At 44.5% G+C, this 25,233-nt stretch overlaps 2 long non-coding RNA genes across 2 annotated transcripts in view; both read right to left on the bottom strand.

Annotated features, from left to right (window-relative positions):
- LOC144579282 (uncharacterized) overlaps positions 1 to 10,649 on the bottom strand; it is a 43,953-nt gene extending 33,304 nt beyond the window's left edge. The window contains exons 1-2 of the long non-coding RNA XR_013526547.1: positions 10,596 to 10,649; positions 7,415 to 7,477 (exon numbers count right to left, since the gene is read on the bottom strand). This is a non-coding gene — a long non-coding RNA (uncharacterized LOC144579282). The remainder of the gene's footprint in view (positions 1 to 7,414; positions 7,478 to 10,595) is intronic.
- Positions 10,650 to 11,820: 1,171 nt separating this feature from the next.
- The window catches only part of LOC144579280 (uncharacterized), a 53,676-nt gene continuing 40,263 nt past the window's right edge, over positions 11,821 to 25,233 (bottom strand). The window contains exon 4 of the long non-coding RNA XR_013526544.1: positions 11,821 to 11,937. This is a non-coding gene — a long non-coding RNA (uncharacterized LOC144579280). The remainder of the gene's footprint in view (positions 11,938 to 25,233) is intronic.

Consider the following 25,233-nt stretch of genomic DNA (forward strand, 5'->3'; position numbering starts at 1 on the left):
TTGGGATTACAGGGCAGGCAGATCTGAGGCCATCCAAGGCAGGCGGATCACCTGAGGTTGGGAGTTCAAGACCAGCCTGACTAACAGGGAGAAACCCCATCTCTACTAAAAAAAATACAGAATTAGCCGGGCATGGTGGCACATGCCTGTAATCCCAGCTACTTGGAAGGCTGAGGTAAAATAATCACTTAAACCCAGGAGGCAGAGGTTGCCATGAGCCAAGATTACGCCACTGCACTCCAGCCTGGGCAACAAGAGTGAAACTCCGTCTAAAAAAGGAAAGAAAGAAAGAGAGAAAGAAAGTAAGAAAGAGAGAGAGAGAGAAAGAAAGAAAGAAAGAAAGAAAGAAAGAAAGAAAGAAAGAAAGAAAGACAGAAAGAAAGAAAGAAAGAAAGAAACAGAAAGAAAGAAAGAGGAGCCCAATCCTATGCCAAAAAAAAAAAAAAAAACAGAGAAGTGAGCTCTCATAAGAGGAAAGTAAGAAGGATGCTCATGGCACAACCTATAGAATACTTCAGGTGCATTTCTTTTCTTTTTTCTTTCTTTTTTTTTTTTTTTTTTTTTTTTGCAACAGTCTCACTCTGTCACTCAGACTCGAGTGCAGTGGCATGATTTCGGCTCACTGCAACCTCACTTGAACCTCCCGGGTTCATGCAATTCTCCTGCCTCAGCCTCCCGAGTAACTGGGACTACAAGCATGAGCCACCACACCAGGCTAGTTTTTTGTATTTTTGTTAGAGACAGGATTTCACCATGTTGGCCAGGTGATCTCGAACTCCTGACCTCAGGTGATCCACCTACATCAGCCTCCCAAAGTGCTGGGATTACAGGCTTAAGCCACCACACCCAGCCTGCAGGAGCCATTTCTGAAAACAAAAAATAACTTCAGTTTTATATTACAAAAATGTATGTACCAATTGTGAGAAGAAAAAAATCGTCCATTATCTAACCAGAGAAGAACCTTGTTAAGACCTTAGTCTTATGTCCTTGCAGATTTTTTCCTATGCCTGCATACATATATCTTGCACATATCATACCTGTAAAATATTATATGTGTTTTCCATACAGAATATCCTCCTATCATGTCAACAAACAATCATCTATGACATCATTTTTAATGGCTGAATAAAATTCCAACATCTGGCTAACCCATGCCTTATCTAACCAATCATCTATTGTCAGACACTTGAGTCATTTCCAAAATCTTGCTACTATAAACAGAGCTGCCAGGAACTTCCTTAGAGCCATGCCCTGAACTTCTGATCCTCTTTCACAGAAGGGTGAAAGAGAACAATGAGCTATTTGCTAAAGTCTCAACCTCAAGCCACCACCACCTTGTCCCCACTCATGGCGATACTGAGCAGGCCTCTGGAAACCAGCTGGGGGAATCCACAGTCAGGACCTCAGACGCCTGAGTATTTGCCCCTGCTCCTAGAAGGAGCATCTGAGTCTCTTTGAATCCACATAATAATCTTTTTTTTTTTTTAGACAGGCTCTTGCTCTGTCACCCAGGCATTATCAGGGCTCACTGCAGCCTCGACCTCCTGGGCTCAAGCCCAGCCTCCTGAGGGGCTGGGACTATAGGCATACATCAGCACATCGAGCTAATTTTTGTAATTTTTTTTCTTTGAGACGATGGGGTTTCACTATGTTGCCCATGCTGGTCTCAAACTTCTGAGCTCAAGCGATCCACCCACCTCCGCCTCCCAGAGTTCCGATTACAAGCAGGAGCCACCATGAAATCAACATAATTAGATGTGGGGGCCCAGAAATCAGGCCAGCTCTAGCCACAATTGGGAGACAGATTCAAGAGGTCCTAGATCACCATTAACTCACTCTTAAGTGTTTCCCTTCCCCAATACTGTCCTGTCATCCCAAGAGGAAACTATCTAGTCCCCAAGCCCCTGAGCCCTGCTCTCAGATTGACAACCTCATTTCTACAGCTCTGCCAGCAGTCAGGCTCCCTTTAACATCTTGAGTCAGCCATGTTTGGAGCTAAACACTACAGAAAAGATGAGTAAACCATAAGCCCTGCCCTCAGGTGGCCTCTACTCTGGATTAGTCTCCCAGAGCTACCAAAACAAACTGGGTGACTTCAACAACAGAAATGTGTTGTCTCACAGCACTAGACGCAACAACTCAGAAAGCAAGGTGTTGGCATGCCCATGCTCCCTCGGAAGGATCTAGGGAAGAATTTTTCCTTGCTTCTCCCTAGCCTCTAAGGGTGGCTGGCAACCCTTGGCATGCCTTGGCTTGCAGCTGCACCACTCCAATCTCTGCCTCCACCTTCACGCGGCCTCCTTCCCTGTGTATGGGAAAGAGGGCATTGTGTCCAAATTTGCCTCTTCTTATTGGACACTAACCATATTGGATTTAGGGCCTCTTCAATCCAGCATGATTTCATCTTGACTATTAGGATGGTGCAAAAGAAATTGCGGTTTTTGCAATTACTTTCAATGGTCAAAACTGCAATTACTTTTGCACCACTCTAACAAATTTGCAAAGACCCTATCTCCAAAAAAAGGTCACATACTGGGGTCCTATGTGGACCTGAATTTTGGGGAGACACTACTCAACTCAGTACACTCACAGACAGAAGCAAAGATGAATGTAAAACATCAGGGCTGGCACAGTGGTACACACCTGTAATCCCAACACTTTGGGAGGCCAAGGTGGAGACTCACTTGAGGCCAGGAGTTTAGGAGCAGCCTGGGCAACAAAATGAGACTCTGTCTCTAAAAACTGAAAAGTAAATAAAAATAAATAAAAATCAAAACTTTAGGTATGAAATTACTATTACAGGCCTGGCACAGTGGCTCATGCTTGTAATCCCCATACTTTGGGAGGCCAAGGCAGGTGAATCATGAGGTCAGGAGTTCGAGACCAGCCTGGCCAACGTAAATGAAAATTTAGTGAAACCCTGTCTCTAGTAAAATACAAAAATTAGTCGGGCATGGTGATGCATACCTGTAATCCCAGCTACTCAGGGTACTGAGGCAGGAGAATTGCTTGAACCCGGGGGACAGAGGTTGCAGTGAGCTGAGATCACACTATTGCACTCCAGCCTGAGCAATAAAGTGCAAAAAAAAAAAAAAAAGAAGAAAGAGAGAGAGAGAGAAAGAAAGAAAGAAAGGAAAGAAAGGAAAGAAAGAAGAAGAAGAAAGAAAGAAAGAAAGAGAGAAAGAAAGAAAGAAAGAAAGAGAAAGAAAAAGAAAGAAAGAAGGAAAGAAAAAGAAAGAAAGAAGGAAAGAAAAAGAAAGAAAGAAGGAAAGAAAAAGAAAGAAAGAAAGAAAGAAAGAAAGAAAGAAAGAAAGAAAGAAAGAAAGAAAGAAAGAAAGAGAGAGAGAAAGAAAGAGAAAAATTACTGGCCAGGCATGGTGGCTCACGCCTGTAATCCAAGCACTTTGGAGGCCAAGGCGGGCAGATCACCTGAGGTCGGGAGTTCAAGACCAGCCTGACCAACATGGTGAAACCCCATCTTAAAAAAATAAAAATTAAAAAGAAAAAGAAATTACTTATTATTATAGTTTTAAATAAACCAGGAGGGAAAAGTTGTAGGTGTGAGTATGAGATATGAGGAATTGTGAGCCTGGGGGTTTCTTACAAGCACCTTTAAGTCACTTTGTCTTGTACCTCCTGGTCTGGCTATGCCTAGGAGTCAGATTTGCTGTGAGACCCCCATGAGCCCCCTAAAATTCTCTGTGGAATACAAATATTTCTTGAATGCTTTTTCCCCCCCCCCCCCACTACTATTTTAGCATAACTTCTTGATTTCTCTCCAGCTCTACTCACAAGCCCATTTCCTTTCAACCATAAGTTCTGGAGACAATCATGGCAGGAAAAAGGCAGACGTTAATGAGGAACATACAAAGGCAAAACTGCAACAGCTTTTCCCCCAATTTGGTGTGCTTTCTGCACATTTTTTCCCCTTGCCTCTGCTATTTCCAGTTTTGAAAAATGGGGAAGGTGTGGGAAGCAGCATTATCCTTTTTGAATCTTTGAGGTTGCTCTTTCCTGCCCCAGCTGTGCACTGCTGCTCACAAAGCTGGGTTGTAAAATCCCGGTGAATTAATGAGGGTGGAGCCCTTCTCCCTGCAAGCGCAGGCAACAGTCTTTGCACTTCCAGAGCTGACCCTCGGTGCTGAAAGGGCTTGGTGGGTGCTGAGATTTCAGAAATGCCACTTGACAATCAAGTCATTACAGAGGCAGCAGGGTTTTCTTCAGAAGCCTATGCCCCCATACCTAAACCTTCCCCTTGAACAATCTTAAAAAAGTTATGATTTTTCTCCACCAACTCTTATGGATAACTGCAGAACTCAGAACAAGGGCTATCACAGTCAATGCTTATCCATCGATTCTCCCCAGCACAGAGTCCAGTGGGACCATGATCCTGACTCCAGGCTTTCTTCTGCAAGCATCTTTGACTCTTAGCCTAAGAACAGTCTTTGGCTGCCTGGGGAGTGTCCTGAAAATACAAGGGAGGAATGCCTTCAGGAGCAATCCTCAAGCAATGAGTAATAGGAGGTGATGAAAAAGACCCCAACTTTCTTGCCCTTGGCAAGAGGAGAGACAACTCTGAGGTTTGCTCTCTGCTGTCTCCCAGAGGTCCCCAGCAGGATTGAACCTGAGTGCCCACAGTGGTAACCTGCTCATTAACGTATCCTGCACTGTCTCACTTCCCCTCTTCTTTATCTGTGCCTCCTGGGGTCACCTCTCAAATACACGATTTGTTCTCAAATCTGCATCGTCAGGTCAATTTCTGAGGGCACCCAACTTAAAACACATAGTGCGTTAATGTGTATTTTCCTGTTGGATGATGAACTCCCCACAGATATCCAAAAACCATATTTCTCTGAGAACTCACCCTGCCAAATGCTTTCTATTAATTACCTCATCTCATCTGCCTGAGGACACCACTATTAATATTATCCACATTTTACAAATGAGAAAAATGAAACTCAGAGAGCTTAAGTCACTTGTCCAACGTCACACAGACTATAGAAGAAGAGCTAGGATTTGAACCAAGGTGATCTCTCTCTGAAGTTCACCCTCTTAATGATTGCATGTTACATATGGTATTCAATCATGGTATGAAAGGAAAGAAGACGGTAGCAAGCAAACTTGACAAACACTGGTACAGTGTTCATTATTTGGGTGCTAGAGATCATCTAATTTCTCAAACATGTTTAAGACCCAATGGAGACAGAGGCCGTCAGGGTGTCCTTCCCCAGATTTTCATGCACCTTTTTTCTGTTCATTTATTGATTCCTTTTGTGTCTAAGACACTGAATTAGGCCCTGTGGAGGTCACAAGTTGAAACAAATTTGAGGAGCTTACAATCTACTAGATGGTATAGGAGAGGGACAAAGATAAGGTAGAAGTGCCTGGAAAGATAAATGACAAGACCAGAGCTTCCATCAGGCCCACCAGATTCATAACCAAATGCATTGAGCAACGAAGTGCCATGTTTTCAGGAAAGGTAGCCCCTGGGAACTGGAGTGGATGGCTGCCCTGGAAAAGGTAAGGCTTAGAGAATGGAGGAGTTTTCTGGCTAGGAGCAGGGCTGGGGAGGGGGAATGAAAAGGGAGAGAAACGTGAGCAAAGCCACAAAGCCAGGAGATACCAGGTGATTCTCTTCATCACTCTGCCTCCCCCACCTTTCCTCAGGTCAAAACAACTGGGGAGTCAAAGGGGGCAACTGAAAAAGATGTTTACCAGGAGAGAAACCAAGGTTCAGGAGACAATGGCTGAGGGTTGTAGATACCTGGTAATTCATGACTCGTTTTCAAGCCAAGACATGTCCAAAGCACACAAACCACATACTAAAAAAGTCACCCTTCCTGCAGGTCTAAGAGGTCTGATTGAGTAAGATGATGCATGTGACCGCGGTGGCTCCCCACTCTGAAAACTTGGCACCAGAAGACACTGTGTAATTGCCAGTCTCACTGTTGTGCTTGGATTACACTGCTTGGAACTTGGGAGTGTCACAAACTTTGGGGATTGAAGACATTTCTCTGAAGCCTTGGCAACTGAGACCTCATTTACAGCTACTGTGCTGGGATAGGATTTCTTCTTTGCTCACCTTCACCCTTCACCCCAGTGAGGGCGTGGGCAGGAGAGATTGGTCCACTGGATAAGAAAGAGAGAGAAACCAGCCAAATACTCTGCACCAGTTTGCAAGGAGCAATCAGGCATGGAAAGCCTTGAAGATTCTGGGCTACCACAGGCAGAATTTGCTCAAGAAGGACCTTACTCTTTTTGTTTTTAATTTATTTTTTCAAACAATGAAATGGGCCAAGCATGATGGCTCATGCCTATAATCCCAGCACTTTAGGAGGCTGAGGTGGGAGGATGACTTGAGCCGAAGAATTCCAGACCAGGCTGGGCAATATAGTGAGATGCTGTCTCTACAAATATGTACAAAAATTAATCAAGTGTGATGGCACATGCCTGTAGTCCCAGCTGCTTGGGAGACTAGGGTGGGAGGATTGCTTGAACTTGAGAAGTTGGGGCTGCAGTGAGCCAAGATCACACAACTATATTCCAGCTTGAGCGAAACAGTGAGACCCCATCTCAAAATAAATAAATAAATAAATAAATAAATAAATAAATAAAAATTTGAGATGGAGTCTATGTTGCCCATGCTGATCTCGAACTCCTGGGTTGAAGCACTCCATCCACCGCAGCCTTCCAAAGTGCTGGGATTACAGGCATGAGCCACCGTGCCCACAGGTCTTACTCTTGGTGGCTGTGTTCAGAGCTAACAGCCCCTCAGATCCCTTTGGCATGCCCCAAATATACATGCAACCTAAGAAAAGACAATGACTGTTCTGCACAACCTACCCCAGTCCCAAAAAGATAGCTGCTCCCAGACTCCTTTCAAATAGAAATTCCACAACCACCACTCTTACCAGCCTTACATTGGAGCACCTAGAGTTTTAACTTGGCGATCCACCCGCCTTGGCCTCCCAAAGTGCTGGGATTACAGGCCTGAGCCACTGTGCCTGGCCTACACCTAGAGTTTTATAGCCAGGGCTATAGGCAGGCAAGGCCCAGGATCCAAGTCCCAGGAGGTTAAAAATAGTTTGCCATTTATTCAGCAAGATACCAGGTCTTGTTAAAGGGACACTGTGTAACCAACAAGCTTATGTAAGGATCATGCCCCTGGTGTTCCCCACACTCTGCCCTAGACGAGGCAAATACAGGTGTATAGAGGCCGATGGGGCAATCTTTGCCCACAGGGGCCTGGGAGCAGAAGGATAAATGCTTCCCCATTTTCTCTCCCCCAACCCTAGGAAGTTCCTGAGATGCATTTCATAAATCTTCTCAGAAGGTTCTGCACAGGGTGGTCAACTCAGTAACTCATCATTTTATCATGACAGAGTTAAGAACACACTACCCCAAAATACAGTACCTTGGCATTTGAGGAAACAGCAGAAGCAGGAAGGTCTCTCTGACCTTTTCTTGATCTTCTCCCCTGAAACAGACCAGAAAAGAATATTCTTACCTTCCCCTAAAGTAGGTCATAAGGGCCAGGTGCAGTGGGTCATGCCTGTAATCCCAGCACTTTGGGAGGCCAAGACAGGAGGACTGCTTGAGGCTGGGAATTCAAAACCAGGCAACATAGTAACATGTAGACTATACAAAAAAATTAGCCAAGCGTGATGGTGAACAACTATGGTCCCAGCTACTCAGGAGGCTGAGGATGGAGGATTGTTTGAGTGTATAAGGTCAGGGCTGCACACTGCAGCCTTCCCTCATGGTGCTGCTCCACCCCAGCCTGGGCAACAAAGCAAAATCTTGTCTCAAAAGAAAAAAAATTAGTTGATAGGTCATAAAATGCTCATTCAGGCCAGATGGGACAGCTTATACCTGTAATCCCAGCACTATGGGAGGTAGGGGTGGGAGGATCCCTTAAGCCCAGGAGTTCATGACCAGCCTGGGCAACAGAGTGAGACTTCATCTCTATAAAAAACGTTAAACAATCTCACTCCTGTGTGTAGTTAACAATAAGAAGAAAAAAAAGTTAGGCAATAAGCTGAGCATGGTGGCGAGGTGGGAAGATCATTTGAGCCTGGTAGGCAGAGTAAATAGTGAGCACTGTACTCCAGCCTGGGCAACAGAGTGAGACTCTGTCACAAAATACATAATTAACAAAGATCCTGATTCCAAAGGTGCCCTCCCTATACCTTGAGGAAAGTAATGTCCTTATCTCTGAAGACACACAGAAGAATTTGAACAAATGAGCCTTACTAAATTCCCCCCAGTTGATTACTATTAGATCATACCTCCTTTGTCCAATCGTACTTCTCCACTACTGTCCACTCTGAATCAAGCCTAAGCATAAAAAAAAAAAAAAAAACAAGGCTGGCCGGGCGCAGTGGCTCATGCCTGTAATCCCAGCACTTTGGGAGGCCAAGCTGGGTGGATCACCTGAGGTCAAGAGTTCAAGACCAGCCTGGCCAACATGATGAAACCCTGTCTCTACTAAAAATAGAAAAATCAGCTGGGCTTGTTGCTGCTCACCTGCAGTCCCAGCTATTCTGGAGGCTGAAGCAGGAGAATCGCTTGAACCCGGGAGGCAGAGGTTGCAGTGAGCCAAGATCGCGCCACTGCACTCCAGCCTGGGCAACAGAGTAAGATTCTGTCAAAACAAACAAACAAACACAAGCTTCCCTCTTTCGTGGTTCTTCACTTCTTTTTTTTGTTGTTGTTATTTTTTTTTTGAGACAGAGTCCCACTCTGTTACCCAGACTGGAGTGCAGTGAGCTGAGATCATGTCACTGCATGATCTCAGCTCACTGCAACCCCTGTCTCCTGGGTTCAAGGGATTCTCCTGCCTCAGCCTCCTAAGTATCTGTGACTACAGGTGAGTGTCACCATGCCCCGCCAATTTTGTACTTTTAGTAGAGTTGAGGTTTCACCATGTTGGCCAGGCTGGTCTCAAACTTCCAACCTCAGGTGATCCGCCCACCTTGGCCTCCCAAAGTGCTGGGATTACAGGCGTGAGCCACCACAGCCAGCAGGTTCTTCATTTCTGAAGGCCCCATGTCACATCAAATAAATTAAATAAGTGAATATGCTTCTTTTTATTTGCTTATTTATTTGAGATGGAGTCTCACTCTGTTGCCCAGGCTGGAGTGTGATCTTGGCTCACTGTAACCTCTGCCTCCAGGGTTCAAGTGATTCTCTTGCCTCAGCCTCCCAAGTAGCTGGGATTACAAAAACACACCACCACACCCAGCTAATTTTTGTATTTAGTAGAGATAAATACTAATTAGTAGATATGGGGTTTTACTGTGTTGGCCAGGGTAGTCTCGAACTCTTGACCTCAGGTGATCCACTCACCCCAGCCTCCCAAAGTGCTGGAATTACAGTCGCAAACCACTGCACCCTGACTAAATATGCTTATTTCTTGTTAACTTGTCTTTTATCATAGGTGCCTCAGCTGAGGTACTCAGGAATCTCAGAAGATATCACTTGCCTCCTGAAAGTGACCCAGGAGGGCACAGCAGTGTGGGTTTCCTTAGATCCCTTTTTCTGTTAGGGCTGAACATGAACCTTTTCTGTTGTAACCAGTCAGGCCTTGACTCTGAGAGGTCTTCATGCAACCCATAGAAACTGGAGAAGATGATCCCTCTATCTACAGTGGATAGGTGTAGCAGGTGAATTCTTTTCACTAAATCCTGTTTCACTTCATTGATTCACTAGAACTCATCTTGTGGGAGGACCACTGACTCACCAAGCAGAAATGGGAAGATCAGTTTCATTTGAAGTGGGATGTTTCACACAATTCTTACATACACACATCAGGACACAAAGTAGGGTGATGTGGTTTGGCTGATGTCTAAGTGCCCTCAACCCAACATTGAGATTTTAACCAAATATAGTGAGAGGTCTTCAATTTGACAATCCAACTCCCTCTTCCAAAGCAGATGATAGGTGAGAACAAGGGCGGGGATTGGGAAAGTGGGAGAAAGATGGCATTAGAGTTAAAACAAACCTGAGAGAAAAGAGCAGAATTCCGAAGACAAGGAAAAAGAAAATCTGATCTACACCTTCTTCTGTTTAAGTACCATTATCATATTCAGTGACAGAAAACATCCAGAAATATACATGTCATGCGTGGTAAAGATTGAGTTTTATTTGGAGTGGGAAAACTAAGATTGCAAACAGTTAAAAGAAAAAAAAGTAGTGTTTTAGTTTTTAGCACTCATCACAGATTGAAATTCACATCTAAGCTCAAAACTAACTGTTTTGTAAATTATAAACTTATCACTTTGATATATTAAAAATGTGACCACTGGAACAAAAAAATTATTTCTGAGTTTTTTGAAAGTGTGTAAAAAAAAAAAACCCTTCCTTTTCTCCATGTCCTTCTCTGGCAGCAGCGGGCTGCTGACATCTGCAAAAGTCCTGAATATATAGTTATACAACATCCTGAAGGCTAGTTAGACACATGAGCTATGCAATCCCACTCCTAGGTCTTTACTCAAAAGAAATGAAAAGTTACATTTACATGAAAACCTGTACAAATGTTTATGCACCTTTATTCATAATCCCCCCATGCTGGACACAGCCTACATGTCTCTCACCTGAGGAATGGATAAACAAACGGTGATACATCCATACAATGTAATATTTCTCTGCAACAAAAAAGGAACAAAAGATGGATGTATGCAGATTTTGCTAAATGAAAGAAGCTAGTCTCAAAGGGCTATATGATTCCATTGGCATAACATTCCAGAAAAAGCAAAGGGAAAACTAATTGCTGGGTGTACAGGGGTTGGGGGCAAATAGAAGGAAGGGACTGAGGTTGGTTACAGTGGCTCGTGCCTATAATCCCAGCACTTTGGGAGACTGAAGCAGGAGGATCATGTGAAGTCAGGAGTTTGGGACCAGCCTGGCCAACATGGTGAAACCCTGTCTCTCATACATGAGGCCAACAAACATATGAAAAAACGCTCATCATCACTGGTCATTAGAGAAATGCAAATCAAAACTACACTGAGATACCATCTCACGCCAGTTAAAATGGCGATCATTAAAAAATCTGGAGACAACAGATGCTGGAGAGGATGTGGAGAAATAGGAATACTTTTACACTGTTGGTGGGAGTGTAAACTAGTTCAACCATTGTGGAAGACAGTGTGGTGATTCCTCAAGGACCTAGACATAGAAATTCCATTTGACCCAGCAATCCCATTACTGGGTATATATCCAAAGGACTATAAATCGTTCTACTATAAGGACACATGCACACAAATGTTCATTGCAGCACTGTTTACAATAGCAAAGATCTGGAACCAACCCAAATGCCCATCGATGATAGACTGGACAGGAAAAATGTGGCACATATACACCATGGAATACTATGCAGCTATAAGAAATGATGAGTTCATGTCCTTTGTAGGGACATGGATGAACCTGGAAACCATCGTTCTCAGCAAATCGACAAAAGAACAGAAAATCAAACACTGCATGTTATCACTCATAGGTGGATGTTGAACAATGAGAACACATGGACACAGGGAGGGGAGCATCACACACTGGGGTCTGTCGGGGGGAAATAGGGGAGGGACAGCAGGGGGTGGGGAGCTGGGGAGAGACAACATGGGGAGAAACGCCAGATATAGGTGATGGGGAGGAAGGCAGCAAATCACACTGCCATGTGTGTACCTGTGCAACAATCTTGCATGTTCTTCATATGTACCCCAAAGCCTAAAATTCAATTTAAAAAAAAGTTTACTTAAAAAAAAAAAAACCCTGTCTCTAGCAAAAATACAAAAATTAGCCAGGTGTGGTGGTGCATGCCCACAATCTCACCTACTTGGGAAGCTGAGGCAGGAGAATCACTTGAACCCAGGGAGGTGGAGGTTGCAGTCAATGAGCTGAGATGGCACCACTTCACTCCAGCCTGGGTGATAGAGGGAGACTCTGTCTCATAGAAAAAAGGAAGAAATCGATTACAAAAAGACGCAGGGAAGTTTTGAGGGTGATGGAGCTGTTCCACATGTTTATTATGGTGGTGGCAATTACACAACTGTATTTCATTTGTCAATCCTCATAGAATTGTACACTGCCAAAAAAAGTAAATTTTACTTTATGTAGATTATACTTCAATTTAAATTATTTATGTATTTATTTTTAAAGAGAGAAGTCTCCTTATATTGCCCAATCATGTGTCAGCCTCTAGAGTAGTGGGACTATAGGCATACGTCACTGCCCCCAACTTATACACATCAATTAAAAAAAGAAAAAGACATGGGCCTTGGGGTCACCAGTCATTACAGAACCTCAGCCCCACCATTTCCTTAGCTGTGTGACTTGGACAAGTTCCTTAAGCTTTCTGGACCTTGGTATCCTCATCTGTACATGGGGATTCCTGGTTCACAGGTTTGTTAGGAGGAGGTAGTGAGTGTGTGTATGTAACACAGTGCCTGACACTCATTCCGCATTAGATCTCGCTATGACTAGCCAGCCACAAGTCACAGCAGGAATCCCTTCTGAGGTTGGCCTCACATCTGTCGGCCCTGTGCTCTCTGCCCCACCTCCCTCTTCCCTCCAAGTGGCCCTCTGCCCAGCCTGGATTCCTGGGAGGCATTGATGCCCACCCCTGAGGACTCTAGAAGCAGTCTGGGCTGGGTTAGAACTTGGTGTGACTGAAATCTGGCTTTGAGGCCCAACCGTCCATGGGAGCTTTAAAATCTCTTTGCCGCAGCCACTAGCTGTGCCCCACAGAAGAGCCAGTAAGCTCAAAATGCCACACCAGGCAAAGGTATGCTCGCCTCTGCTCCTACAGGACTGAGATTTTTATCCTATTCTTCTTGATCTCCTGGCACAGAGTAGATGTTCACTAAGTGCATAGGAGGTGCCACCCCAGGGCAGCTAGCTTCTTGGCATTTTATCAGACTATGCTAAACATTGTTGATTATGGGTTCTTTAGTTTTGGGGGCCAAGTATCTCCTAGCTAACAATATCTCTTGAAAACTTTCTGTCCAACTTCATCATTGTAAAGATCCCAAGCAGATGTTTTTCATAGTTAGGAGGTTATGTGAAATGTCCCATTCATTATATTAAGTAACAAGATAAACCCTGGTAGATTTTCATTGGTTAGGATGAAGTTGGGGGCACTAACCACTTGTGCACTGTGGGCAGGATTTGACAAGGACAATCATGCCATAGGGTTTATGGAGTACTTTGTCTGTGCCAGGAGTGCTGGGCCTCTAGGCAGAATCATGCAGCTCCTTCCCAGCTTCTGAACCTGGATATACATGCTGTCACCATGCAAACGCCTCACCTCTTGGGGTCTCTGTTTCTCCAACGTGATTTTTTTTTTTTAATTGTGATTTTTTTTTTTTATACAGCAGGCTGTAGTGCAGTGGTACGATCTTGGCTCACTGCAACCTCCACCTCCTGGGTTCAAGTGATTTTCCTGTCTCAGACTGCCGAGTAGCTGGCATTACAGGTGCCTGCCACGATACCTGGCTAATTTTTGCATTTTTAGTAGAGACAGGGTTTCACCATGTTGGCCAGGCTGGTCTCAAACTCCTGACCCCAAGTGATCCACCCATCTCAGTCTCCCAAAGTGCTGGGATCATAGGCGCAAACCACCATGCCCAGCCTCTCCACTGTGATTTTAAAGGCCCATTCCAGATCCATTCCACGGGTCTGTGGCTTGGAGACTGCATTGTAATCAGTGGTGGCCAGATGACAGTTCTATAGGAACTGATAATGATGGTGACAGTGGTGGTGAAGATGAGGATGCTTCCAACCTGGAGAACAGGAAGAAGTTAAAGGAAGCCAGGCACAGTGGCTCACGCTGCAATCCCAGCACTTTGGTAGGCCGAGGTAGAAGAATCGCTTGAGCCCAGAAGTTAAAGACCAGCCTGGGCAACACAACAAGGCCTGTTTTTGTAATAATTGTTTTTAATTGAAAAAAAAAGTTAAAGTAGTGTTTTTAATGGAAGTAGCTGATTTACAAGTTTTCATTCCTTTTGCTGCTTGGAGACTACTTGTGAAGGACTAGAAGGATACACAGCTCCTTGTATGTGGTGAGAGAACAGCAAGAGAGCACAGGAGGGCTTCCACTGACATTTTTAAGCTTTTATTCCTTAAAAACATTTGTAAGTGGAATTCAATAAAACCAAAAATTAAATCGGGGAGTTCAGAGTCCATACCCATGAGTTATAATGCACACTCCACTTTTTCACATGTTTGAAATACTTCTCAATCATTTTTTAAGAGACACCCTCCCTTCTTAAGCAGTCATGAAAACTGTGGTGCAGGGCATTTTTCATCACAGAAAGGGTATTTCTGTGTCTACCTGAGCAACCAATCATTCCTTGGAAAAACACCTCACTGATTTGTTCTCCCTCTCCCCTCCAAATGTTGTGCAGGATCCTGCCTATACCAATCCTTGGACGAATGAATGAACTGATAGGTACTTAAGTTCCTTTACTTTCTTTTTTTTAATTTAATTTTATTTATTTATTTATTTTGAGATAGAGTTTCACTCTTGTTGCCCAGGCTGGAAGGCAATGGTGTGATCTCAGCTCACTGCAAACTCTGCCTCCTGGGTTCAAGCAATTCTCCTGCTTCAGCCTCCCAAGTAGCTGGGATTACAGGCACGTGCCACCACGCCTGGCTAATTTTGCATTTTTAGTAGAGATGGGGTTTTCTCCATGTTGGTCAGGCTGGTCTTGAACTCCCAACCTCAGGTAATCCACCCGCCTTGGCCTCTCAAGGTGCTGGAATTACAGGTGTGAGCCACCGCGACCAGCTATTTTTTTAATTTTTAAGATGGAATCTTGCTCTGTTGCCCAGGTTAGAGTGTAGTGGCTCAATCTCAGCTCGCTGCAAGCTCCACCTCCTGGGTTCAAGCAATTCTCCTGCCTCTACCTCCCTAGTAGCTGGGATTACAGGCATGTGCCACCACACCCAGCTAATTTTTGTATGTTTAGTAGAGATGGGTTTTCCCCATGTTGGCCAGACTGGTCTCAAATTCCTGACGGACAGTGATCCGCCTGCCTCGGCCTGCCTCGGTCTCCCAAAGTGCCGGGATTACAGGTGTGAGCCACCACGCACAGCCTTAAGTTCCTTTAAACTCTTCATACTAGCAGGTCAACTCCGCCTCCATACTCCTTGCCTGACCTGGGGCTGACATCCTGCTGATGGAGCAGCTTTGAGCAAGCTTTGTTTAAGGGCAGCTCCCAGGAGAACCCAGAGAATAAAAAGGACTGTGAGTTTCAAAGGAAAGGGTGAGGGAAGGGGTGATTCAGCCTCGACTCAAAGGCCAAAAATAATCTGGCTTTGTAGACTCTTCCTCCAACTACTCAGAACCCGGAACATGGGAGGGGGGAGAAAAGGGTGGAATCTTTACATCAGTCCTGACTATTAAGCGTGTACTGGTCAGAATAGAGTTAAAAGAGAACCTTCATCCTAGGCTGTCTTCCAAGTCTACTTCTTATGACTAGAACTCATCACTCATCTCATTTGTAATAAATACAATTAGGAGGAGCCAGGTGGGATCCCCCTGTTGTCTTGTCCCACTGTGATCTCTTGTCTCACAGTTTAAAGCCCAGCTAGGCATCTGCCTCGAGTCAGCCTTCCTGGAGCTTGGTATGCCCACACGCACCTGAGCCTGCACATGTGGCCTCTATGGGTACAGAATCCAATCTCCTTACGGGTCGTTTAAGTGGATAAAAACCGTCCCTCTTCCCCTAGATAGTTTGATAACAAAGGAGACAATGAGCAGGAGATGCTTTTATCCTCCTTAAGCAAATTCAAGTGGTGTTCCAGCCTTCCTGTGGTCAGATGCAAGCTTCCTCTGTGTGCCAGGGATGGAGTTTTCTCTTTACTGCTCTTCCTTTACTCCTAGTCTGCAAATTGTCTCAGTAGAACAAGGACTCCTTGCTGCCCAGCATGCTTCTCTACCCTGCCTGAACCTGGGTGTTTGAAAACCTGTCAGAAATTCCAGAGGACTGACTTCCTTTATAAACCAGGTTAGAGGCAGTCCAGGAGGCCTGTTTAATGGCCAGCACCTGGGGATGTTGGACCTACAGCCTCCTGGTGGGTTCCTGGACCGGGTGATCTTCCCGGAAGCAGTAAGCAACATGGGAGGTTCTGCTTCTTTTCATCTGCTGAGTAAAACCTTCTCCCTGCAATCTGGGTCTTCCTGAGTGCAATGACTTGCATGTGGAACTGCACACCAAGACTGGCTCCAGCCTAGTCATCCTCCAACACAGAAGTCTCACCCAGCGGGGCACGAGGCTGCCACATAGCCACTTCCCTTTTCTTGGTGAATATGCCACCTGCATTGGTTGGAAAGATATATCAAGAACTCCAGCGTCCTTAACCCAGGTGTTATTGCTACATATTTGCCAGGGATTTATATGCTGCAGAAACACTTCAAATTTTCCATAGGATCATTCCGAGTCAGGTCAGTTCTGAGCAGCTTCCAAATGAGGTGAGAAGGCAGTAACTCCCTGGATGTGGACTTGAAAAACCATCAGATTCCATCCCTTTAAATCCCAAAATACACTTCTTTGTTCTTTAAATTACTTACAAGAAAGAATATGAACAACTGGTATCTTCTCAAGACTTACTTTCTCCCAGGCCCTACCTGTGCTTAGCTTTTAAATAGATCATCTCCTTTAGTCCCCACATTTATGAGAGTTGGGGATTGGGGATGGGGGTACAGAGGTTGTAACAGAGTCATGAAAGGTTCCACTGTCATGCAACCTGTAAAAGGGACTCGATCTCAGGTCTACATCCAGAGCTGGTAGCCGTGATGTCCAGAAGAGCTCTGTGGAGATGCAAGAGGTCTAGTGTGGAAAGAGTACAAGGCCAGACCTTGGAAGACTTGTGTTTGAATCTCTAGATCACATCCTAATTTTCTTTCTTTTCTTTTTTTTTTTAAGAGACAGGGTCTTGCTCTGTCACCCAGGCTGGAGTGCAGTGGCTCTATCATAGTTCACTGCATCCTTAAGCTCCTGGCTTCAACTCATCCTCCTGCCTCAGCCTTCCAAAGTGCTGGGATTACAGGTGTGAGCCTACATCCTAATTTTTTATATGACTGTGAGGACTAGCACCATCTCTCTGGGTGTGAGATCTGAAGAAAAGAAATAATGGTATTAGGTCATCCTGTTTCTCAAAAGTGTTTGGTTGTGTTTTACCACTAATCTCTAAAGGAAATGGAAGTAACCAGGATTCTTCGGCCTTGCCAGTCTTCGTAGAAAGGATCACAGGAGGGTGGGGCTCCCTTCCTAGATGGTATCTGGAGACCAAATCCCTCCCACCAGCCTTCTCCCGGTTGTCTGAAACCTTCCTACTTTCATTAGACAAGGGAGTCCTAAAAAACAACCACTTCGAAATGGGCCAAATTAGGTGTCCAGTTTTCAAGGGCTTCATTTACATCTCGAGAGAAATAAGCTGAACCTTTTCCAGTTATCGAAGCCATTAAATTCAGAAAGGGCTCTCCCCAAAAGCAAGCAAGAGAGATGTCTGAGGCATACCCTGAAAAGGCCCCATAATGGGCATCAAATGTATTTGAAGTTTGAGCTACATCTTTTAAAATATAGACAAAGGGCTGGGTGCAGTGGCCCACACCTGTAATTCCAGCACTTTCGGAGGCCAAGACGGGTAGATCACGAGGTCAAGAGATCGAGACCATCCTGGCCAACATGGTGAAACCTCATCTCTACTAAAAATACAAAAATTAGCTGGGCATGGTGGTGCGCACCTGTAATTTCAGCTACTCGGGAGGCTGAGGCAGGAGAATCGCTTGAACCTGGGAGGCGGAGTTTGTGGAGCTGAGATTGCACCACTGCACTCCAGCCTGGTGACAGACAGAGACTCCATCTCAAAAAAAAAAAATTACAGACAAGGTTTGTATTCTAGCCATATCCATACCTATGTTTTAATAAAAGCGTACTTTTGATTTTTTAGTCAAATTACCTATCTTCTCCCTAAATCTTTAAGTAACCAGTAATATTTATGGAGCACAGTGCAAGAGCTTTAGACAGGCAGCATCTCATTTAACCCTCCTAGTAACCCTATCGTGCAGGTACTGTTAATCCTCCCACCTCATAGATAGGGAAATTATTCTCCACTTCATTGCTGCCTTTCCTTTAATGACACCCAAGGATATACTACATTTAGCCTGTGGCTTCTCCCACCTGGGACATTACGGATGTGTGCCTTCCCTTCATGAAGGTTGTATGAGAATCTTTATTATTGTCGTTTTCTTTTTTTTTTTAAGAGATGGGGTTTTGCCATGTTGGACAGGCTGGTTTCGAACTCCTGACCTCAAGTGATCCACACGCCTTGGCCTCCCAAAGTGTTGGGATTACAGGCGTGAGCCACCATGCCTGGCCGTTGTTGTCATTTTCAAACTATAAAGTATATAATGAACATTATGGTAAGCATAATTTCCTCCAAGCTACACACTTGTATAAGGCTGAGAAGCTCCTTCTACTCCTCTGAGAAACCCTGAAACATGAAGTTGTTTTGGGGTTGCATTATTTCAGGTAAAGATCCAGTTTAATGTGGTGATAAGCAGCTTGGACTCAAAGCATGGGCTCAGGAGTTACAAATCCCCATTCATCCACCTCCCCGTTGTGTGATTTTGGGCTACTCATGTACTCTCTTAGCCTCAGTTACTCACCTGTAACATGGGAGTAATAATAGGACTTACCCATAGGGATCTCGGGAGGATTAAATGAGCTAATGCATATGTAATGCCTGTCACAGAGTAAGTGATCAAGAAATGTCAGCTGCTTTTCCTAATAAAGAGATTTGGGACGCAGGTTGCTTTAAGCAAGACCTTTTAGGTAACAATGCCTAAAGTCATACTTTCAAGGATGGGAAAACTATTGCATTGATTTCAAATTATCTTCAGATTTCAGATTAGACATATTGACATTTGGCTGAAAATGTGATCTTTGAAGCAATTTCTTAGATTCTTAGCAAGGGACGGGGTATGGAATAAAGTCTATGGACTCCTGTAACCCAACTAAGTACCTTTATGAACCTGAAATCCATTAACAGGGAGGTGTGAATCCAAGAGCTATTATAGGGTGACCCCTCTGAGACCATAGCAGAACTGAGCCTTGCAGGCTGCAGATGTAATGAGATCACAGTTGCCCTGCCCCAGGAGACAGGCCTAATCACTCTCAACCCCCACTGAGCTGACAGTACCAGCTCTCACCCTGGGTACCACCTCCCTTCTAGCTCCCAAGTTCTCATCTCTTTGTTCACTGAGAACTCATAGAGACTGGGCCATGAGGCTTCATTCATGTCTGTACACCCACACCTGGAACACAGTACATGTTCTGTAAACTTTTACAGACGCATTCACAGGAAGCTATTAAATGCCCTCCTCTCTTCTCCAGGGTGGATCTGTGTAACCAGTGCCAGTCATGTGGCCTAGATGTTCGGGTCAAAACGAATGCTGTCCAGCTTTATATGCTTCCTTTCCCAGACTTGGTCTGACAAAGGTACTTTGTTTGACCAAACTTTAGTCAGGCTCCTGAATCTTTTTTTTTTTTTTTTTTTTGAGATGGAGTTTCACTCTTGTTACCCAGGCTCGAGTGCAATGGGGTGATCTCGGCTCATCGCAACCTCCGCCTCCTGGGTTCAGGCAATTCTCCTGCCTCAGCCTCCTGAGTAGCTGGGATTACAGGCACACGCCACCATGCCCAGCTAATTTTTTGTATTTTTAGTAGAGAATTTGTTGACCATGTTGACCAGGATGGTCTTGATCTCTTGACCTCGTGATCCACATGCCTCAGCCTCCCAAAGTGCTGGGATTACAGGCGTGAGCCACCTCGCCCAGCCAAATCTTATTCTCCTAAGTTTATCTGTATACTTTCTTGAAAAGACAAGCTTAGCAAGAACCCTGCTAAATTGGTTTAGCCAGAATCCCCCACCCTCCATGTCTAATATCTCTCTGTATATGATTGGGTTCCTCATCCTCCACCATCCCCTGGTGATGCCTGATCACTCTGCCCTGTCTTCAACAAGAATCCTGTTTAGCCAGAGTCCCCCTTATCCCACCCACCAACCCCCACTTTCCTCCTGGCTATAAACTCCCACTTGCCTATGCTATCTTCAGAATTGAATCCAGTTCTACACTGAGGTATCTTTTCCCCTAGTGAGATAGTCATGAACAGAAATCTGTCTTTACCACTTCAATTACTGTCCAGCTTTGGTTTTTCCTTGTCAGTACATATGGCTGCCCTTCATCTAAGAGTCACCTCAAAGAGACAGGCCACTCAGTCACAATCCTTATATTGTTTATATTTTAATTGTGTAAGTACCTTGCCTCTCTGGTATTTTGTTCCCAAACATTTCTTCAGCTGGACCACTTAAGTCAATGAAAGAGCTAATCTATTTAACGTTGATTTCATTAGCGTTGGTTTCCTGAACTTCTTTCCAAATTGGAGGGGGAGGGATGATGGGAAAAGGGGCACCTCTCCATAGCCTTCTCGGACCTGCCACAGGAGAGGCAGGGGAGCTGTGGTTACTCTCTCACACTCTCATTTGAGTGTGACCTTGACTCCCCACCCCAATCCTATGCATGAAGATAGCAGAGAAATAACGTACCTGTAAAAACTTAGTAAGAGTGTCTCTCAATGGACCTAATGGAGCCTGTATCCCCTAACCATAAATAGATTAGTCTTGCATCCTGGCAAGGACCCTGGATTTATAATCATGGGCCCTGCCTCCTGTTGTGACATTTCAGATCATCACTTAGCCTCCTTAGAACTCAATTCTTCACTTTTAACAGCAGGATCAGCCTAAAATATTTTAATGTTCTCTGTAACACTAACGACTGGAAAGCACTATGCAAACATGAAGAATGATTTGTCTCCCTGGAAATGCCTTCCTTTCCCCACAGTACAAGCTCATAGGAAGTTTCTGAGAGCAGAAGTCCCTAAGGAAACAAAAAGGTCAGCAGATCACAGATCATATTCAAAACAGAAAAGGCTGCAAAGCTCCCCAGACATGTCTTATTTGTGTAGAATATCTCCTGGAACCTTGGTGGAGACACGAGAATCTCCTGAAGTTACTTTCTCAGTGGAAGAATCTAAGCATCAATTGTCCTTAAATCATATCAATGAAAATCTTAGGCCTGAACTAGAAGCTCCTAATATATTAGCCAATGTAGTAACTGGCCCTTTTAGAGGGAAGAATATGTCAAGAGTTGCCTAAAGGACTAATAGTGCAACCTGTGTTCTATTATCCAAAGCTATTTTGGGTCTTAAACCATAAGTGTAATTTAAAAAAATCAATGCTTTCAACAACTGAAAGTCAATTGAGTTACTTAAACTATATCCCAACATATAGGCCATTGACTCTCCGGGGATCTGGCTACAGCATTTGGGCCTTGTGCAGACACCAAACTACTTAGCCAGCAGATAAAGATATAGGGAGCTCCAATCATCCAACAAAAACACTAATGAAGTATGGGTCATACATCTTCATTTCTGTCACAGTTCACCAAGAACAAAGTCTGACAATGTTTCATCCTCACTGAGAGGCAGCTCTATGGAGCTGGAATGACTGACTGAGGGTCCTGTTTTGCTTTCTCTTAGCCGTAACCTAAGGTGTGGTGCTTAAGCATCATCAGAGAACTTTTGTTTCTATACCTGAAAGGGAGTTTGCTTTCCCCAAAGGTACCCAGGAGGTTTTTACCAGTGTAGCCCCTCAGCCTCAGCCTTAATCCTGAGTGTCCTCCACCTGCAGGAATGCTGCCCTTGACCATGAGCAGGCTCCTGAGGACTCCTTGAGTCCTGCCCCTCACCCGCAGAGCTATGAGTGTCAGAGGATAGAGGAGCAGTGTTTGCCCCTGGATCTGAGCTCAGTGAGGGTCTGTCCTGTGACAAGAGTACCCTGGGGGTAAACTGACAGAGGCAGGGTGCTCCAGGCACCTTGGGGCCCGGCCCAGCACCACCAGCACTGAGAAGATCAATAGCTCAGCATACATTCATTACTCATTCCAGCATACCAATTGGGAAGCCCTGCTGGAGACCCTCTGCCCTCTAAGCCACAGTCATGGTTTCCTAATCTGCAAAATGGGAGAATAATACCAATTGCCACTGGGTGATTGACTCCATAAGATAATTATGGCGGCCAAGTGCCCAATACAGTGCCTGACACACATCAGGTACTCACCTAAGGTGGTGCATTTCCCTAGCCTCTCCCTCCACCCTAAAGTCCAACTGATGAAGCTCCTGGGAAACACCTGATGTTCCAGCTCCAGAGTGCTATGATCTCTCAATATCCAATCCTTGATAGACAACTATAATGAATAGTTCAGTTCAGCTTTTCCTCTGTTAAGGAAAACCATCCCAGTTGAAAGTAACGCAAAAAAGATTACTGCATGCCTTTTCAATGTCATACAAGAGCATTTTCTAACAAGTCCACCTACAGGTTATCTGACATTCTATAACACAGGTTCTCAAAGTCTGGTGCCTAGACCAGAAGTATCAACACTGTTATAAATGCAAATTCTTAGGCACCACTCCAGACCTATAAAATCAGAAACTCTGGGATTTTCGTAATTAACAAGCTGTCCGGGATTGACGCACTGGTTTAAGGAAACACGACTTTGCTCTGCTTTAAGTAAACATAATTTTGTGCTTCCAAAAGTGCCTAACACAAAGTAAATGCTACATAAGTACTGCCTGTCATAAATTAGCCTGTGTAAATGTAAAATCGTGATGGTATATACACTGAAGCAAAAGGCACGGTCAAAGGACTGAAGATCTGTAAGTGAAAGCCTTAGGGCCGACCCAAAACTGTCACAAACAAGCAGGCAAAAATCAGGGAGGTAGAGAATAATGTGACTGTCTGCAGTTGACGAGCAAGGGGATATCAGAGGCAGGGTGTGGGTGAGACAGACACAGCTGGAATAAAGTCTTTTTGTTTTGTTTTGTTTTGTTTTTGTTTTGAGACAGGGTGTCACTCTGTCACTAGGCTGGAGTGCAATGGTGCAATCCTAGCTCACTGCAACCTTCATCTGCTGGGCTGAAGTGCTCCTCCTGCTTCAGCCTCCTAGTAGCTAGGACTACAGGCACGTACCACCACATCTGGCTGATTTAAGTTTTTGGAGAGATGGGGTCTTGCTATGTTGCCCAGGCTGGTCTTGAACATCTAGCCTCAAGCAATCCTCCTGCCTCTGCCTCCCAAAGTGTTGAGATTACAGGCATGAGCCACCATGCCCAGCCACATGAAGTCTTAAGTTCACACCTGGGAAGCCTTCAAGCTGTCTGGAGCAAGTCTGACCTTTTAGCTGAGAAGATATTAGTCTTTGCTGGCTGACGCTTCCAAGTCTGAAAGGTGTCAGTCCTACCTGTCTGTGCTTGTCTCCCCTGCTCCTGGCTATGTTCCATTTCTCACAGCTTTCCAGTAGCCTCAGGATGGTGCCACTGTTATCTTTGGGGGCATGACGCAGGCAGCGTAGAGCAGATGAAGTTTGATCCTTGAGCCCATTAGTACATTTGGGCTGCCATAGCAAAATAATATGGACTAGGTGGTGTATAAACAACTGAAATTTTTTTCTCTTAGTTCTGGAGACTGGGAAGTCCAAGATCAAGGTGCCAGAAGATTCTGGTGAGGATCCATTTCCGGGTTCTCTCTGTGTCCTCACATGGTAGAAGGCATCTCTTTATAAGGGCACTAATGCCATTCATGAGAATTCCACTCTAATGACCTGATCACCTCCCAGAGGCCTCACCTCCTAACCATTAACATGGGGATTAGGATTTCAACATAAATGTTGGGGTTGGGGGACAAAGACATTTAGGCCATAAAACCACCCACCATCCTGCTCAGCTTCATAGGAATGAGGTCAGTTTTTTCTAAGGACTGGGGCCAGAGCCCTAAGAACTAAGTTTTCAGTTTGGGCACTGTTACTGATGTAAGAGATGGCTGGTTAAAATGATTTTCCTGGGCAATACAAACATGAGTCTTATGGTCAAACATATACCAGGTACTAGCAAAAATATGGCTCCTTCACAAATGGGTTGATCTACTTACAAATGGCTGCATAAACAATAAAAACTGGATTTGGGTATTTTTTTTCTTTTTTAGTTATTATTATTATTATTTTATTTTATAGAGCCAGGGTCTCACTAGGTAGCCCAGGCTGGTCTTGAGGTCCTGTCCTCAAGCAATCTCCTGCCTTGGCCTCCCAAAGTCCTCAGATTATAGGCATGAGCCATTGTGCCCAGCTCTAATTTTGGTTATAAAATTAATTTTATAAATACTGGAATTCCAGCTGGGCACGGTGGCTCACACCCGTAATCCCAGCCCTTTGGGAAGCTGCGGCAGGTGTATCACTTGAGGCCAGGAGCTCAAGACCAGCTGGCCAACATAGCAAAACCCCGTCTCTACTAAAAATACAAAAATTAGCCAGGTGTGGTGATACATACCTGTAATCCTAGCTACTCAGGAGTCTGAGGCACAAGGATTGCTTGAATCCAGGAGGCAGAGGTTGCAATGAGCCAAAATTGTGCCACTACACTCTAGCCTGGGTGACAGAGTAAGACTCAGTCCCAAAAAAATATGTACATATATATATATATACATACTGGAATTCCATTTGAAACATAAGTTTGAAAAGAAACCATATTGATGAGTCCTTTCTTAAATGCTATGAAAGTTCCATGTTCCTTATATTTCAAATCATTGCCAATTAATGCAGTAATGACAGTGGTATTCTTTTCAAGTGATTTAACTGTTTTGTAATCACTGAATATAATTTTTAAGTTTAAATTATATTTTTTAAGCATGGACTATTCCAAGCTGGTGAGAAAGGGGAGGAAGGAAGAGCAGTGGGGAGTACATCAGCAAATTGAGACTTGCCAGACACCACTGCGGGTACATCCTGCTACATACGTCTGCCATAAGGGGCAACTAAGGAATAATTGGCAAAGCCTGGTGGGTCGAGGAATGTCTGCACAAAACATGCATTATAAGGCTGGGATCATGCCTGTAATTCCAGCACTTTGGGAGGATGAGGAGTGTAAATCACTTGAGGTCAAGAGTTTGAGATCAGCCCTGCCAACATGGTGAAATATCATCTCCACTAAAAATACAAAAAATTAGCCAGACATATTGGCACATGCCTGTAGGCCCAGCTACTTGGAAGGCTGAGGTAGGAGAATCACTTGCACCCAAGAAGCAGTGGTTGCAGTGAACCGAGATGGTGCCATTGCACTTCAG

This window comes from Callithrix jacchus, chromosome 14 (assembly GCF_049354715.1).
Source record: "Callithrix jacchus isolate 240 chromosome 14, calJac240_pri, whole genome shotgun sequence".
NCBI classification, from domain to species: Eukaryota; Metazoa; Chordata; class Mammalia; order Primates; family Cebidae; genus Callithrix; species Callithrix jacchus.